The sequence below is a fragment of the Herpailurus yagouaroundi genome, unplaced genomic scaffold (assembly GCF_014898765.1).
Source record: "Herpailurus yagouaroundi ecotype Mexico unplaced genomic scaffold, PumYag 29, whole genome shotgun sequence".
NCBI lineage: Eukaryota > Metazoa > Chordata > Mammalia > Carnivora > Felidae > Herpailurus > Herpailurus yagouaroundi.
In genome coordinates this window covers 16075384-16090890 of record NW_024412377.1, presented here as the reverse complement: position 1 = coordinate 16090890, position 15507 = coordinate 16075384, and the positions used below count along the sequence as shown (strand labels likewise).

At 37.4% G+C, this 15507-nt stretch overlaps 1 protein-coding gene across 7 annotated transcripts in view; it reads left to right on the top strand.

The window, feature by feature from the left end:
- The first annotated feature begins 3342 nt into the window (after positions 1 to 3342).
- Positions 3343 to 15507, top strand: part of CDH18 (cadherin 18) — a 1020275-nt gene continuing 1008110 nt past the window's right edge. For 5 of the 7 annotated variants that reach the window (XM_040494419.1, XM_040494422.1, XM_040494413.1 and 2 more), the window contains exon 1: positions 3416 to 3730. The gene's annotated coding sequence lies outside the window, so the exon portion shown is untranslated. Of the gene's footprint in view, positions 3361 to 3414; positions 3731 to 15507 lie in introns of those variants that run through there. The other 2 variants (XM_040494409.1, XR_005796617.1) reach the window with 2 other exon arrangements.

Sequence of the window (15507 nt, the reverse complement as noted above, 5' to 3'; positions counted from 1 at the left end):
TTACCGATGAGTTCCTGAAAACTCAACATTGTTAAGAGATACAGGCCTTGAAATTCAACAGACACTTACTAGTTGTGGGTTATTGGACAAGGTAATTAATCTCTTCAAACTTCAGTTTCTTTAGATGTAAAATAGGATAATGTCTATTCCACAGAGTGTTAAATGAGATAAGGTTTGCACAATTATTAGCTCAGAGCTTACCATGTATTGAGTACTCAATGACTCCAAAAAGGGAAATTATTTTATTGTCATTCATTGAATAACTTATATATGTCAGGCATAATTCTAAAAAATATGAAGGAAGAAATGTTGGACAAATCCAATTCTTTTCCTTCATGTAGCTGTCGTTGTAGGAAACTGCATGAAACAAAGAAGGAAACATATTAAGAAATTAAGAAAGAATGATTTCTATAACACAAATAAACAAAGAAATGAAGAAGAAATGAGTGTGCCATATATAATTTGCCCTTTTTTTAGTTACCCATCTTAGTTGAAAAATAATTCTTCCTAAGTTGCACCTCTCCTTGGCATGTTTCAAGTCATGTAGAGACTCTATTTTGGATATCTTTCTATATTAGTTCATTTTGCTCATTCCCACCATGAACACACTGGTTCTCATTTCATTTTCCTGAGGTCTCTCTAGTGGTTGTTAGCTCTCACCAGAGTTCTATTCCAGTAAAAACTACAACTTTTATTAGATTGGGGTTCCCATAGCTCAGTTCAAATTTTATAACTTTCTGTGATATATATATATATATATATATATATATATATATATAATGATATACATATTTTAAATATATATATTTTTAAATTATATATATATATATATATATATATTAAATAAAAAATATATAAATTATATATAGCCCAATTACCCAACTACTCTCAGCCTAGCATCCAAGATCCTCCATATTTTTCCCTTCTTTCCAGTCCTGCCTCCCAGGCACTGAGTGTTTTGGGCCCCCCATCCCACTTTGCCCTCTATTTCCATCTCCCACTTCCTTTGCCTCTGTAGTTTTACTTAAGTTTCCCTCTCCCCTCTGTTGAGTTTTTTTTTCCTATGCATATGAAATCTTTTTTTATTCTCTTTGATAAGAATCATTACAAATTCCATGTTTTATATGTTTGTTTTGTGTTAATGTTTATTTATTTAGAGACAGAGAGGAAGCAGAGGAGGGGCAGAGAGAGAGAAAGAGGGAGAGAGAATCCCGAGCAAGTTCTGCATTGTCAGCGCAGAGCCCCATTCCGTGAGATCTGTGAGATCATGACCTGAGCTGAAATGAATAGTCAGATGCCCGGCCAACTGAGCCACCCAGGCACCCCACAAATACTATGTTTTTTTTTACAAGGTCTTTCTGATATCCTAGAGGAGGTATGATCTTGCTTTTGAGTACCTGTTGCTCTCTGAACTGCTGATAAAAAAGGCATTAATCAGTCTCCCTTGTATTTTGTTTACTTGAGAACTCCTTATCTACCAACCAGCTTGTAAGCTCCTGGAAGATTGACTACTACTACAGTTAATTTGAAAATACCAAGAACACAAAGAGGACTGCTCTCTCTGTTTTACTTAATTACTTTTCTATTATTGAGAGTACAAGGTCTGATACAAAGAGTTGCTCAATAAATATTTGCTGAACTGAGTCAATTAAATCAAGGAACTTCACCTCTAATAAGTGTTACAACGCTTTATAATTTGGACTTTAATTGAGTGTAACTCCATGATCATACATACCATTTGGCCTCTCTCGTCTTCGTTTGCAAGACACCTTAGCACATGTTATTTGTTTTTATTTGTATTATATGATGTTGAAGGTTGGAAATGCAGTGACTACTGCCTGGAATTTAATTCCAACTGGGAGTTGAGGTACGGTTAAGCATTCCTCTACAATTTACTTTAATGAGTGCAGTAATGTATTATTACAAAGAAAAAGTAACTAAAAGGTTGGTTGACCAAGCAGTGTGAAATTGAGATAAGCAACCGTCTTCTCATTAGAAATTAATCACGACTGCATTTGTAGGATTTGGTTTAAGTGCCGGAGGAGGTCATCGAGAGGACAGTCCAGATGTGACGGCAGGTCAACCCGCAAGCTTGACCCGGGCAATCTGGGAGGCTCCTATCACCGCTGTCCTTTAAAGGTATGTTCTGCCCATCATTCCCTTAGCAGGAACCGTTTTTGAGGATGCAGACTTGAGAAAGCAATGTGTTGTTGAGAGCATCTGGATGATAGACATAATTGCACTCAGTTAAAGCTTCATATAAACTTGCTAGATTCTAGCAGGCATTCGTGGAGATTTATTTGCCTTGTGGCCCCTGAAGACAAACCTTTGTAAATTCCCTTGCCTTTTTTCTTTTCTTTTCTTTTCTTTTTAAGTTCCCTTGCTTATTAAATCTGCAACCTACCACCTGGAGTGACCTACCTCTTTCTTTGGTTTTTCCTTATGCTCTGTGTTCAGGGACCAATTTGCAAGCCAAAGTGGACCCCAAATGCCCCCCTCTCCTTCCCTCCCCAGCCCCTCCTGGAGCATGTGGGAAATGAAAAACCCGTCCTCTGTTCAATGGTTTGTTTTGTGCTTTTTTATTGTGGTCACTTAGAGCAGTTTAGTGGGGAATGGTGAATGTGTCCCTTTAAGAAGAAAATCTCCTTAACCTTGAAGGGATGAATCAGGTGTGAAATGCTCTATTTGATACATTCGGAGGGATCCTTTTGTAGATTTGTGCTTTAAAATTGAAAAACATACACTGAAGTTTGACTCAGGCTCTAGTTCAAAAATATCTACAAACACCACCCCTCTTATGAGAAACAAAATGGTAGGTCATATTTTTCTAGAATAAAAGGAATACTTTTTAAATATCAATCAACATAATGGAGGGTTCTTTAACTGCTCCAATCTATTCAGGCTAATGAAGGCATCATTTTTTCTAGCAAAAAGCATTTGTCACTGTATGCAATTTTGCTCCTGATTTTCTTCTTATATATTTGAATTAGAAAGATTTCATCAGAATGCATCTCTGTAGCAATTTGTAAATAATGATGAATAGCAGGTGTATAATTTTAAATTACCAGAAGCAGGAGAAGAAGGGGTGAATTTTAAAAATGCTAAAATCTGCGATAACACTAAACTTGCTTTGAGCCTCTGCCCTCTCAAACCCTATCTCTCAGGGAGATAAAATAATGAAAAATACTTCCCTAAACTGCTGGCAAAACTCTTATTGTTTGTACCACTCTTGGAAAAGACTCTTGGGACGAGCAGAGGAATCCTTGCTATTGATTGGCTGGTTAAATAGAGGACTATTAGCTTCAGACAGGCTAGATTGATTATACAGCAGCAGCAGCGGGAGCTGGGACTCAGAGCTGAGTGAGCGTCAGGGTGAAAAGGAGAGAGAGAGAGAGAGAGAGAGAGAGAGAGAGAGAGAGAGAGAGAGAAAGGGAGAGAGGCAAGGTGGGGAGAAAACGGTGCACGTTCCATAGCATCACTGTGTGACTGCTGGTGCCGATTAGGATTAGCTTGCTTTCTCGCTTTCTCAGTCAACAACTTACTGAGACGCCTTTTCTTTTACAAGAGGCTGTCAGCGCCGAGCCCCAGCAAGAAATAAAAGACTTCACCTTGGAATAGTTCATCTCACTCCGGCATCATTAAAGAGGATTTTGAAAAGAAAACAAAAATCACATCCCCTTCCCAGCCCCACTTTGTTCCAGGATCGAACAGACACAGTTGCATGCTTCAGGTAAGGAGATTAAATTTTTATCTCGGGATTCGTTTTTAGTCACTCGCAGTAAAATATAGCCTAGCCTTGCATGTTTTAAAAACTGAGTTTTCAGGGATGTGTTAGACTCAATGCCATGCATAGGCATGTGGATTTAGAAATGTGCTGATACATGTTTAGAGGTATATATTTGCTGTTTTATCTCCAGGTACATAGAAATTTTATTTATAAGATCACTAGCTGTTAAGTTTATAGAGCAGATATTCTGTATGGAAAAAAAAAAGACAAGAAAAGAAAAGAAAAGGAAGCAAAGTCCATACTCAAAGGAGCATTTCTGGTGACAGCCTTAAAATATGTTCACATATAGTGTTCTTAGCTGTGAAACAACTTTGGGAAAATAACAGCATATCACAAAAGGACCATCACTGTGTTAAGTACGTACTATTCAATTTCATGCAGACATAGAAGCTACAATGTCTTCAGTGATTGTCAGTTGTTACTGTTTTTTTTTTTTTCCTGAACCTGTCATTCACAGTCTTAACACACTTCAACATAAACGTGATGTGTCCTAAATGATGTGACATTAGACTGCCATCTTATTATGGCTAAGTTATTGATGGTTAGCATTTGGTCTTAAGAAAGTACTGAGCTTGGGCAAAGAAATATGACCCTGGAGATGTTTAGCTATTCTACAGTCCATGGCTGAGCTGCAGTCTCATCAATTAATATTAAGTGTCAGTGATGGCATATGCTGGTAAAGTGTCTGTGAACATGCAGAAACTTTGCACATGTTAAAATCTCTTCTGAGAACAGTATTTTTTTTCCTTGAGGAAAGCGACTGGATGGCATAGGAAAAACAGGCTGGGACAATGCAGTACTGATGTAGTTGATTGACCTTAGGTTTACAGTTCGACTGCTAAAGAGGCAGCATTGTGATAGAAGACGAACGTGACGAACTCCCTCCGTCCTTGCTGGAACTCAAATGGTCTATGATATTTTTGGTGTAAATTTATTTGCTTTTGGGTCAGTGAAGACAGGCATTTTATCCCGAGCTGCTCTGATTGTGTTTTTGAGTGAAGTTCCCTGAGTCACTAATCAAAAATCAAACTGCCAGCTGGGACAAGCCGGCAAAACTTTTTAGTTTGTTGTTCAGCGGTTCAAATAATAAGATTCCAATACTCTTGGGAATCAACCTAGCCGAAGTTAGGAATATTACATACTCTGAATGTCTATATACGTGTCTGTGTTTAACCCTTGCTTAGATATTAAATATACATATTTAAGGGACACAAATGTTCATGAACTCTATTTTGTCTTTTCAGTGTGGAATGTTTTAATGCTTCGTGATAACATAAATAGTATATCTATCCAGATATTTACATTTATATCACCAATATCAGAAGGGAACAATTGTTATAAATTTGGTAAAGTACAGTTTGTCTAAAAGAATAGGAATGTGTATTGAAGAATATTGGATATGTTTGTCTTTGAATTCAGTCATTTGAGAAAACAATTATATCCATGTCTTTTGAGTATTATCTTTGAAAAATTAATATCACACTATTGACTGAGGAAGGTGGCAGGTACTTTAGACCATACTTCCAAACACACACAGACACACACAGACACACACACACACACATATACATATATACATATATACATGTATGTATATATATTTTTATATATTTATTTATATATTGATATATTTATGATTATATATATTATAATTATATATGATGTAATATTACATATTATATATGAGTAATATTATATCAAATCCACACACAGCCTTTGCCATAAATCTATTATAATCTTGTTTAATTACTGCTTTGCATTTATTACAATAATTATATTTACTTTTTTGCAATTTATCCAAAATTATATTTTTAATCCTTCTATTTTATTGTTTATGAAAAAAAATGTGACATATATTTGGTTCACTGTGGCTAAAGTGATATAATTACGATTTAACTAATTCATCTTGTAATTTTCAAATTTAATGCACAGTTATTTAAAATTCCATAATTTTTTGTTGCCATAATCTTAAGCATCTAACCTAGTTATGCAGTACAGTTACCTTATAGCACTTATCTATGGGTTATAATGAGCTATATAGCATAAAGAAAACTAATTCTTAATTGTGTTGTATTTTTCATGAGACTGTTGATACTTTAGCATAGGTGGATGTAAGCATCCATACTTGTTTTTTTTTTTTCTATGAATAGGCATGTTTTTCCTTTCAAAAGACTTAATACATTTCTGAACTATGTGCCTCTTGCACTTAAGCATTCTTCTTAGCTTACCCCAAATGTTACTTTGATACTCTCTTATGTTTTTTTCTTGTTGTTATCTTACAAATTCTATAATTACTCCTGTAAGAGCTTTAATTCCCCAGTCTTCACAAGATATTGTCCCATGATTGGAAACAAAGCAAGTTTTTTTTAAATAACATTTGGCACTTCTGGCGACATAATTAAAATGTCTCCTGCTTTCCAGAGCAGTGCTCCTCAGCAAACAAGATCAAGGGAGACAGGTGTTCTAGCAGTCATGTGTAGAGGTGACTGTCTGAGTCTGAAATCTAGCAGCTTCTTTTGTGAATTCAGCTTTCCATTTTCTTTGCGTTTCGGGAAAGGCTCCATTTGACCCTTTATTCAACCTTCTATTTACTTCCACAGTATTAGGTATCTTTGTTGATTACTCATTTTAGCCACAGTGAACCAAAAAGAAACAAGAAAGTACAACCTCTTCTGTTTATATAGGTATCTGAGCCATTAGGGGGCTCTTTCTTCCTATGTTATCCTCAGCAAACCTCTGGGAGAGATTACATTGCTTCCTTAAAGTATTTTCCCTGTGTTTAGAACGTGAGTGCTGTTTGAAGCAGCTTCCCCCTACTTTCCACAGACAGAACTATTGCAGATTAATAAGATTTTTTTTTTTTATTTTCATGGGAAAGTGAATGTATCCTGTGCTGTCTCAATTTATTCTCCTCAAAATGTTCTTATCTATGAAATGTTTAATCTCTGGAAATAACAATGGTTTGACAGAGTGAAATGACCAATCTTAGATAAATTTAAAGACTTCTGTCTTATGCAGCTAGTAGCTTAAGAAATGTAAAACTAAGGAAGAGCTGCAGGGAAGAAAGTTCCTTTACAATCCTCTGCAAATATCTGAGAGAGAATGAGTGCCTCAGGGCTCACCTGCAATTTGCTTTCAGCAGAAAAGAACAGCAGGCAGCAAAAAGAATATTACTTGTTTCCTACAAAAATAGACATGGAAGAATTGAAAATAATAGGATGGGTTCACTCCCCATACACATGTAGGACATGTACTTTGTAAATTCCATTCTTGTTTCTGAAAACTAAATGAAGTTTTCTTAAATATACACAGAGGGTGATGCAGGCAGCTGATTATGGGGGCAAGCCACGCATATTGAACTGCACTGCAGACTTTCTTAAGAAATGGAAACACATTCCTCCTCTATCCACAGCAGCTAAAGATGCCCCCTGCTTACAGGACTAGTTTGGGGATTAGTCAACACTTACTAACGTCTCCGGGCAAAAGCAGTCTGTTTAGTGGGTCTCGGATTTTCCTCAAAGGACACCACCCCCAGACAGAAGTGACATACACTCGTGAGAGAGATTTCTTTGGGGAAGTGAGAGAAGGGGAAGGATTCTGAGCTGTGCATCACGGAATGCCATTCCTTTACTGAACAGTTCCTTGATTTATCAGGAGAGAAGAGTAGTCGCTTAAATAAAATAAGACGGAGTGGCACAGATATTTCCTTTACTGGTGTTTTGCAAGGAAACATGTAAGCTTTATCTTCTGTATGAAAATGTGCATACCTTGAAAAGCGTAAATTTTGAATGCGACTAGTATAATACACACAGTTGTGTGGGGATCAGTCCAAGTCTTCCTGGAACAGGCCGGTATATATTCTAATGCAGTTATTTCTTACCGAGTTAGCTTTCGGTAATGTGAACGGGTAATAAGACTTGAGAGGGAATCCTAATGCTACCAATTTTAGGTAATCAGGATGAGGAATGTTTTAAGGTCTTTAAGTTTCTTCTAAAAAGAGGTGGTCTTTTATTTTCAAGGAGTACTGCATTGAAGATGGAGAAAAGGGCTAAAATCGAAAATAAGATAAATGAATAAAAATGCATTGACTGTCCATGATTTTTTTATGTTGCCAAAATGTACCCAAGGTCAATATAACAATGCAAGTTAAAGACTCATGTTTTCTATATAATGGTAAAGAAGTGCAAATACCACCGAAGTGAAATGTTATTTTGTCTCCTTCTCTGTTTTTATCTTATTTTTCCTTCCTTTCCCCAACATTCATCTGTTTTGTTTCTTAAATTCCACATATAAGTGAAAACATATGATATTTATCTTTCTCTGACTCACTTATTTCACATAGCACAATACACTCTAGTTCAATCCACATTGTTGGAAATGACAAGATTTCATTCTTTTTGATCACCTAGTAGTATTCCTTTGTGTGGATATAATACATTTTCTTTATCCATTTGTCAGTTGCGGGACATTTGGGCTCTTTGTATAATTTGGCTATTGTTGATAGCATTTTGGACAAAGCATGGCAAATGGGCTGCAAATATTTATGCCCTATACGTTTTTTTAATGTCTAGACTTAATTTTTAGATCAGTTTTAGGTTTACAAAAATGAGATGTACAAACATAGAGTTCCCGCAGACTTCCTCACCTCTGTCTCCTTTACCCTGCGAGTTTTCCCATATCATTAATATTTTGCCTTCTTGTGGTACATTTCTCATAGTGAATGAACCATGATTCATAAATCATTATTAACTGAAGTCCAGAGTTTACCTTAGGGCTGACTCTTCGTGTTATATATTTTTGGGGTTTTGACAAATGTATAATGGAATATAGCCACCATTATAATCACATGCAGAATGGTTTCACTGTGCCAGATTCCCCTGTGTGCCACCAAAATAGATTTTTCTCTCTCCCTTCCTCCCTTCTGTCCTCCCCCTGAACCTTGGATCTTTGAACTGTCCCCATAGTATTGCCTTTACAAGAATGTCATATTGTTGGAGTCATAATATGCCTTTACTGTGGTTTCTTCATGCCTTTTTGGGGCTTGGTAGCTCATGTATTTATATTGCTGAAAAATATTCCATTGTGTAGATGAACCGGTTTATCCATTCACCTACTGAAGGATATTTAATTGCTTCCAAGTTTTGGCAATTATGAACAAAGCTGCTACAAATATCCACATGCAGGTTTGAGTGTGGATATAAGTTTTTAATGCATTTAGGGCGATACCATGAGCATGATGGCTTGTTCATACAGTAAGAGTGTGTTTAGTTTTGTCAAGCTGTCCTCCAAAGTGGCTATACCATTTTGCATTCCCACCGGCAATAAATAAGAGTTCCTGTTCTCCACATCCTTGCCAGAATTTGGTGTTGTCAGTGTTCTGGATTTTAGTCATTCTAATGACTAAAGGTATATGGTATATCTTGTTGTTTTGGACTGAGCTGTCAGCACAGAGCCCCAAGCGGGGCTCGAACTCACAGACTATGAGATCATGACCTGAGCCAAAGTTGGACGCTCAATCTACTGAGCCACCCAGGCACCCCTATATTTTTAATTTTTTTTCACTATTTTTGAGAGAGGGAGAGAGAGTGCAAGCAGGGCAGGGTCAGAGAGAGAGGAAGACACAGAATTCAAAGCAGGTTCCAGGCTCAAGCCCGACTTGGGGTTCGAACTCACCAACCATGAGATCATGACCTGAGCTGAAGTCGGACGTTTAACCGACTGAGCCACCCAAGCACCCCTGGACAATATTTTTGATTGGTAATAACTGTTTCTGCTGTGTGATGAATAATTCCAAGGCATATCATGGATCTTCAGGAAATATGTCCATAATAACTGGCAAGATTTCCTTGCCAATTTTTTTTTCCCTTTTGCAGAACAGCTTGTGTGTGTGTTGGGGGAGAGGCGAGGTAGCCCATACTTGTAACACATATTTGCTATTCATAATTTAGGGCTCTGGTGGAATGAAGAAATTATAGCAATCAAATAATTCAGTCCCACATTTGTCAAATATCAGATGGCAACAATAACTTCCTATTTTGAAAGCAATGTTATTGAATTAAGGAGCAGAATCTGGCATTTTAAATTTCATATTTTACTTTCTAGCCATATTTATCTTGCGGGTAGAATTTGCTGGCTTCAAATTGTTTATAAGTATCTAAAGTCCTCAAGCAGATTGAGATTCTTCATAATCTGGCCTTGACCAAAGTTTATGACATAATTGCTGGTTACTCTGAGCTCAAGATAAGCTGTATTTGCCCCTCCCCCCCAAATGCTCTCAACCTTTGCCTCTGCTAATCTTGATTTGATTGGTTTTCCTTGCCATCTCTGCTAATTCATACTTTACAAGTCTTTCTACAAATCCTTGGGAATTCCTCTACTGTTAATCACCTAAGACCTTGCATTATTAACTAAACATTTATTGTATCTGTATTATAACCTTCTATTCAAACTACATGATTCAGAAATGGAAAAAAAAAATCCTTTGTGCTTTTTTTCTTTTCCAGTCCTCCAAGTGCAATGTCCATGCTACTCATTAATGCCTATGAGTTGAAAGAATAAATTTTAATTTTTTAAAATGTTTTATTCAGTTTTGTGAGAGAGAGACAGAGTGCAAGTCGGGGAGGGGCAGAGACATAGGGAGACACAGAATCTGAAGCAGGCTCCAAGCTCTGAGCTGTCAGCATGGGGCCTGCTGCAGGGTTCAAACTCACAAACCAGATCATGATCTGAGCCAAAGTCAGACACTTAACTGACTGAGCCACCCAGGTAGCGCTGAAGGAATAGATTTTGAAAAATGTTCTTATTAGTACAGAATATGTAAATGCTTTTTTGAAAATGTCATCGGTGTCCAATTTCCTTCCTTTTTTTTTTCTTTTTTTTAAGTTTATTTATTTTGAGAGAAAGAGAGAGAGAGAGAGCACACATGAACGGGGGAGGGTCAGAGAGAGAGGGAGAGCAAATCCCAAGCAATCTCCACGCTGTCAGCACAAAGCCCCATGCAGGAATGGATCCCTTGAACTGTGAGATCATGACCTGAGCCTAAATCAAGAGTCTGATGCTTAACCGACTGAGCCAACCAGGCTCCCCTCCAATTTCCTTTCCTTCTCCTGCCCCCTTTTCTTTTCATTTATAAGAAGGGCAATCCAGTTGGCTAAAGGTCTTGTGTTCTAATCCTCCCATGACAGTTGATACCTATAAAACTTTTATCCAGGCCACTTAACTGCTCTGCACCTGCTTTCCTGACTACTCTTTGTGAAAACATGCATTGTATTCTGGTAGTCAAGCTAATATGTATACAACCCTTACAGGCAGAAAGCACTATGCATGACTATAGGGTCATTATGCAGTGTCTATAATTAGAGGTGCCTCCGAAAACAAAATTTAAAATATTTGGTAAAAGAAAGCACTTTGGGGCAGAGAGTACGGGTGGAGATTTGTATATGCTCCATTTTGGGGCACTGATTCGAATTTAAATGATATTGAAATGAGAGTCAAAGGATTGGACTATTTTACTAACATGCTAATTAAATTTTAGAAGGTTTCTTGAAACAGTGTACAAGAAAAGCATACGTGAAGCATAAATAAACGTACTAGTGCCTGCAGATGTTTCGAGGTCATGCAAAAGAACAGATAGGAAAAGTATTTAAAATGGCATTGTCTTTTGTGCCACTGTTTCCTTTGTGAGTTGTTATGTGTGTTGGCATATTTATGCTTTGTAAATTGACTTATATTCTGTAATGCCCTTTCTTTACGCACATTTACTAATTTATTGTGCTTTTAATATTCTTTTTCATAAAGTTTAGTTGTTGGCTGATAGAGGTACCCAGGGTATCGTCTCTGCCATCTAGTTATCGAATGTTTCTGTCATAAATCAATACAACTTTAACTTCTTGGTTGGAACTAGAGAACTTTTCAATTCCTTGCCAAGAATACTCTGTGATAAACCGTCCCTTATATCTACTGAGGACGGAACACTTTGACCCATAGCAGCAACATTATCCCTGAGAACACTAGAAATTTTCCAGAATAAATTTCTGAAGTTCAATTGTGAAATTCATTTGATAAAGGGAAAAAGGGAATGGTGAGTCACATTGCAAATTCAAGTCTCTCTGTCTCTGAAGCACATTTTTTTAAAACACTACGTTATATTGCTTCTCTTATTCTACAACCATAGAGAAACTTTTTGTTTGTTCTTAACATCTATATTCCTGAGTTTCATCCTCTTTATGATAACAAAAATAATGGTATTTTCCTGGTAGAGTCAGCCAAGGGTTCAGTGAGATCATATAGGTAAAAGGCTTAGAAGAGTGACGTAATCACAAGCATAAAAGCAATAGCAGGATTGATATTTATGTTGAATGCCTCTGAATCCACTGTGCTCCATAAACAGATTTAAAATACCTTGTTACTCAATCATTCAAGCAACATTGCTGGGTAACTAATAGAGTGTCATCTTATCCTTAATTATCTGAGTGGTTACAAAGATAAAGGACAGATTAGTGACTTTCCATCTAGGAGACAAGAAATAAAACCATGCCAGCAATTAAACTCATTGTGTTGTCGTTGTTGTTGTTTTACTTCCAAAATTGCCCCTCCATACTCTGAGGTGGGGACAGCGCTCTTTAAACAGCATTTCTTCTTCTAGCTTGTTTCCTATTTGATTCTAGCCAAGAATATGCTAGAAGGAGATGGAAGGCAGGAAGATGGAAAAGACCTTTCTCTTTCCCCTGCTTGCTGCTGATGTCACTATTACCTTATAGGGCCCTTCCCAGCATCAGCTGTTTCAACTGAGATTTGCTTCCTGTTTCCAACTGCTTCTAGTACTCCCAAGAACCAGCCTCATCATGCCCCCTCAGTGGTTACACCGGGCAAGCAGTGCCCTTTTTCTGCCACTAGGGGGCACATTCTCCATCTTTTAGGTTCTTAACAACCTTAAGCAGCAGTAGCTGCCCTTGAGAAAACAGTACTTTTCAAAGTCCTTTGTTAAGAGAGAGAGAGAGAGAGAGAGAGAGAGAGAGAGAGAGGAGCGGAATACTTCAAGACAAAGAATATAGATTAGAATTTTGTTCATGTCACTTGCTTAAAAGGCTTTATTTTGAATCTGAAAGAAACCAGAGAATTCTCTGTTCCCCCAGCCCTAAGGATGGTGGTGGTTGCTTCCAGCATTCACTATCCAGGTTTTACCTCACTGTTTTCTTCTTGTATTTTCAGTTTTCCAAGATTTGTATTCAAATTTCTGTTAAAACAACTGTTGTGATTTCTGTTCTCCTGATTTCATACCAACTAAAGAATGGATACTTGATGCAGGAAGAGTTGATACCAGAAATGGAGTGGGGTACCAATGTTGGTTCCGGGGGAATTGGTTTGATCCTGCCCCAGAGCTTGAGCACAATACTAAAGTATTTGCTAATGGTAATATGTTGCACGTAGTGGCTTCCTAATTAGCTAAATAACCAACCGTGTTTACTTGTGACAAAGGGTCTTCTGAAGTGAAGCTCCAGAAGCCAAGTCATAACTGCCTTTCACAGTTTGTTCGTAATGGTGATTACAAGACTCTAAGATGGAATAATTGTTTTAATTGCTCTTGAGAGCTTGCACATGAGCAAACAACACTCTCACACACACACCAAGCTGAGACTTTAAGTTGTTCGATCAAATCATTGCAAGAAAATCGGAAAGCCTCTAAGGCTATCTGAGAGGGTTTGGATTAAACTGAGTAACTTGAAATTCTGAGTTTCTCTAAACCTGTCCCATCAGCAGAAGAAGCCTTACTTCTGAGAAGATTAGCTTTCTCCTGCCTGATGATCCCATGATAATTCACCAGAGGGTTTGCCCTGCAAAGTTTCCTATTTTCCTCAAGACTCACCATCCTCCCTTGTTATCTCCTGACCCATAATAAGAGCCGGCTCTTCTAGACCTCAGAATACTTGAGAAGAAAACATATGAAATGGGGCCTAGGAGGAAGTAGCTTGTAGTTCAAAATAATTGCAAGATTTTGCTAACCAATACCAGCAAAAAGCCAGGGAGTCTATAAAGTAATGTATTCTAAGAGAATTAGACAAAGGATCACAAAAGACAAGGATGGAGTGGGCTGAATGTATTGATGTGGGGGTACCTAATAGGAATATCTACATGTATAATAGGATGGTCGCACAATTGAAAGTAGCACTAAGAGTTTAGTTGGTAGGTTGACTAAAACATATACTCAATAGTGACCTACATCCAAGGTAGTTGAAATGCCATCACTTATTTATCATGACATAGAAATAAGAATGTAAAGACTTTGAGAGATAGGAATGTTGGAGCAGATTTATGATGTGTAGATGGTCTCCCTACTCTCTTCTACCTCACTTCCACCAGGGAGACTGAAATGGTACTCCCTTCATGAAAACATTGAAGAATAAATAGGAGGCGAGGACACCAGACATTTCAAGGACCACCTGAAACATCTGTGGCGCTCCCCACAGCAGATCAGACATCAGGAGGGAGGTGTCACCTTGATTCTTCATTTGTCACCATTGAACTATATCAGTATGTCAGAGGAATTCCAAATTAATAGAAACCAAGTAGATAGATAAATGCCAAGGCTAAGATTATAATTAAAAGGCCGGAACGAGTTACCAATTGGGATGTTTTTACTGCAGGGATCTTTGCTATTAGTTAATGGATCACGCTGTTACTACTATGAGTTTACTCAATATATACAACGACAACACATTTTAGATCTGTGGCCAGGAACATACTGGAATTTCCACAATGGAGACACATGGTTCCCTAAACAAGGCCAGTTCACATATCTGGAACAGCCTGATTGCTAGGGAAAAGCCACAGTTCATAAAATATACATTTTAAATTTCTTTCCATGCCTTCTTCAAAAAAAACTTAGGGTCGCTTACCAGAGTGACCATACAGAGAGGAGAGGAAAAAATACATCCCAGGAAAGTTACACTTTGGCTCCAAAATATGTGGTGATCTATTAAAGTGAGAGATTATGATGGTCAGGGGTTATATGAAATTTTGAGCTACATTTTAATCACAGTGAACTCAGTCGATCTGTTAACCTATTCGGTAGTTCTTTTTCTAATTCCTTAAAGTACACTTAACATAAGAATACTTGGGTAATGACAACATCCCTGCATTAGATTTTTCACCCTTAAAGAGAAGATATTACTAGGGAACACCAGTGATAGTACAATACATGTGCTCTGGATCCTATCTATAATCGCAGAATATGGGGAAATATATATGGGACATAAGCTTCTCTAGTAGCTGCACTCACTTTAAATTTTAGCCTGAGTTTGATTAGAGTTCCATTTTGTTTTGGCTAATCACAGGAGTGTAAGGAGCTCTGCTGGGACCACTACTCTATTAGGTCTAATATAAATAAATGAGTTGCCTAAAGCAATAGAACTTCCTCAACATACCAGTTGGCGTTTTATGCATGCTAAGCACTCTTTGGATCTGTCATGACCAGCTGTTCAATTTAGGCTTGCGAGAGGGTATGCAAACCGCAGCAGCAAAAGGTTTTCAAATCCAATGAACACTAATTACAAAAATATTCACTAGCATTTAATTAGTTTACTCATTTTATTTATTTATTTTAAAAAGTTGAACTTAGGGTCCATAATTAAATGGAGAAATATTAAAGAGACATCCGAGACCTACCTATGTATATACACCAAGTATAAAAGAACACATCTGTTCTGTTAAAGATTGAAAGG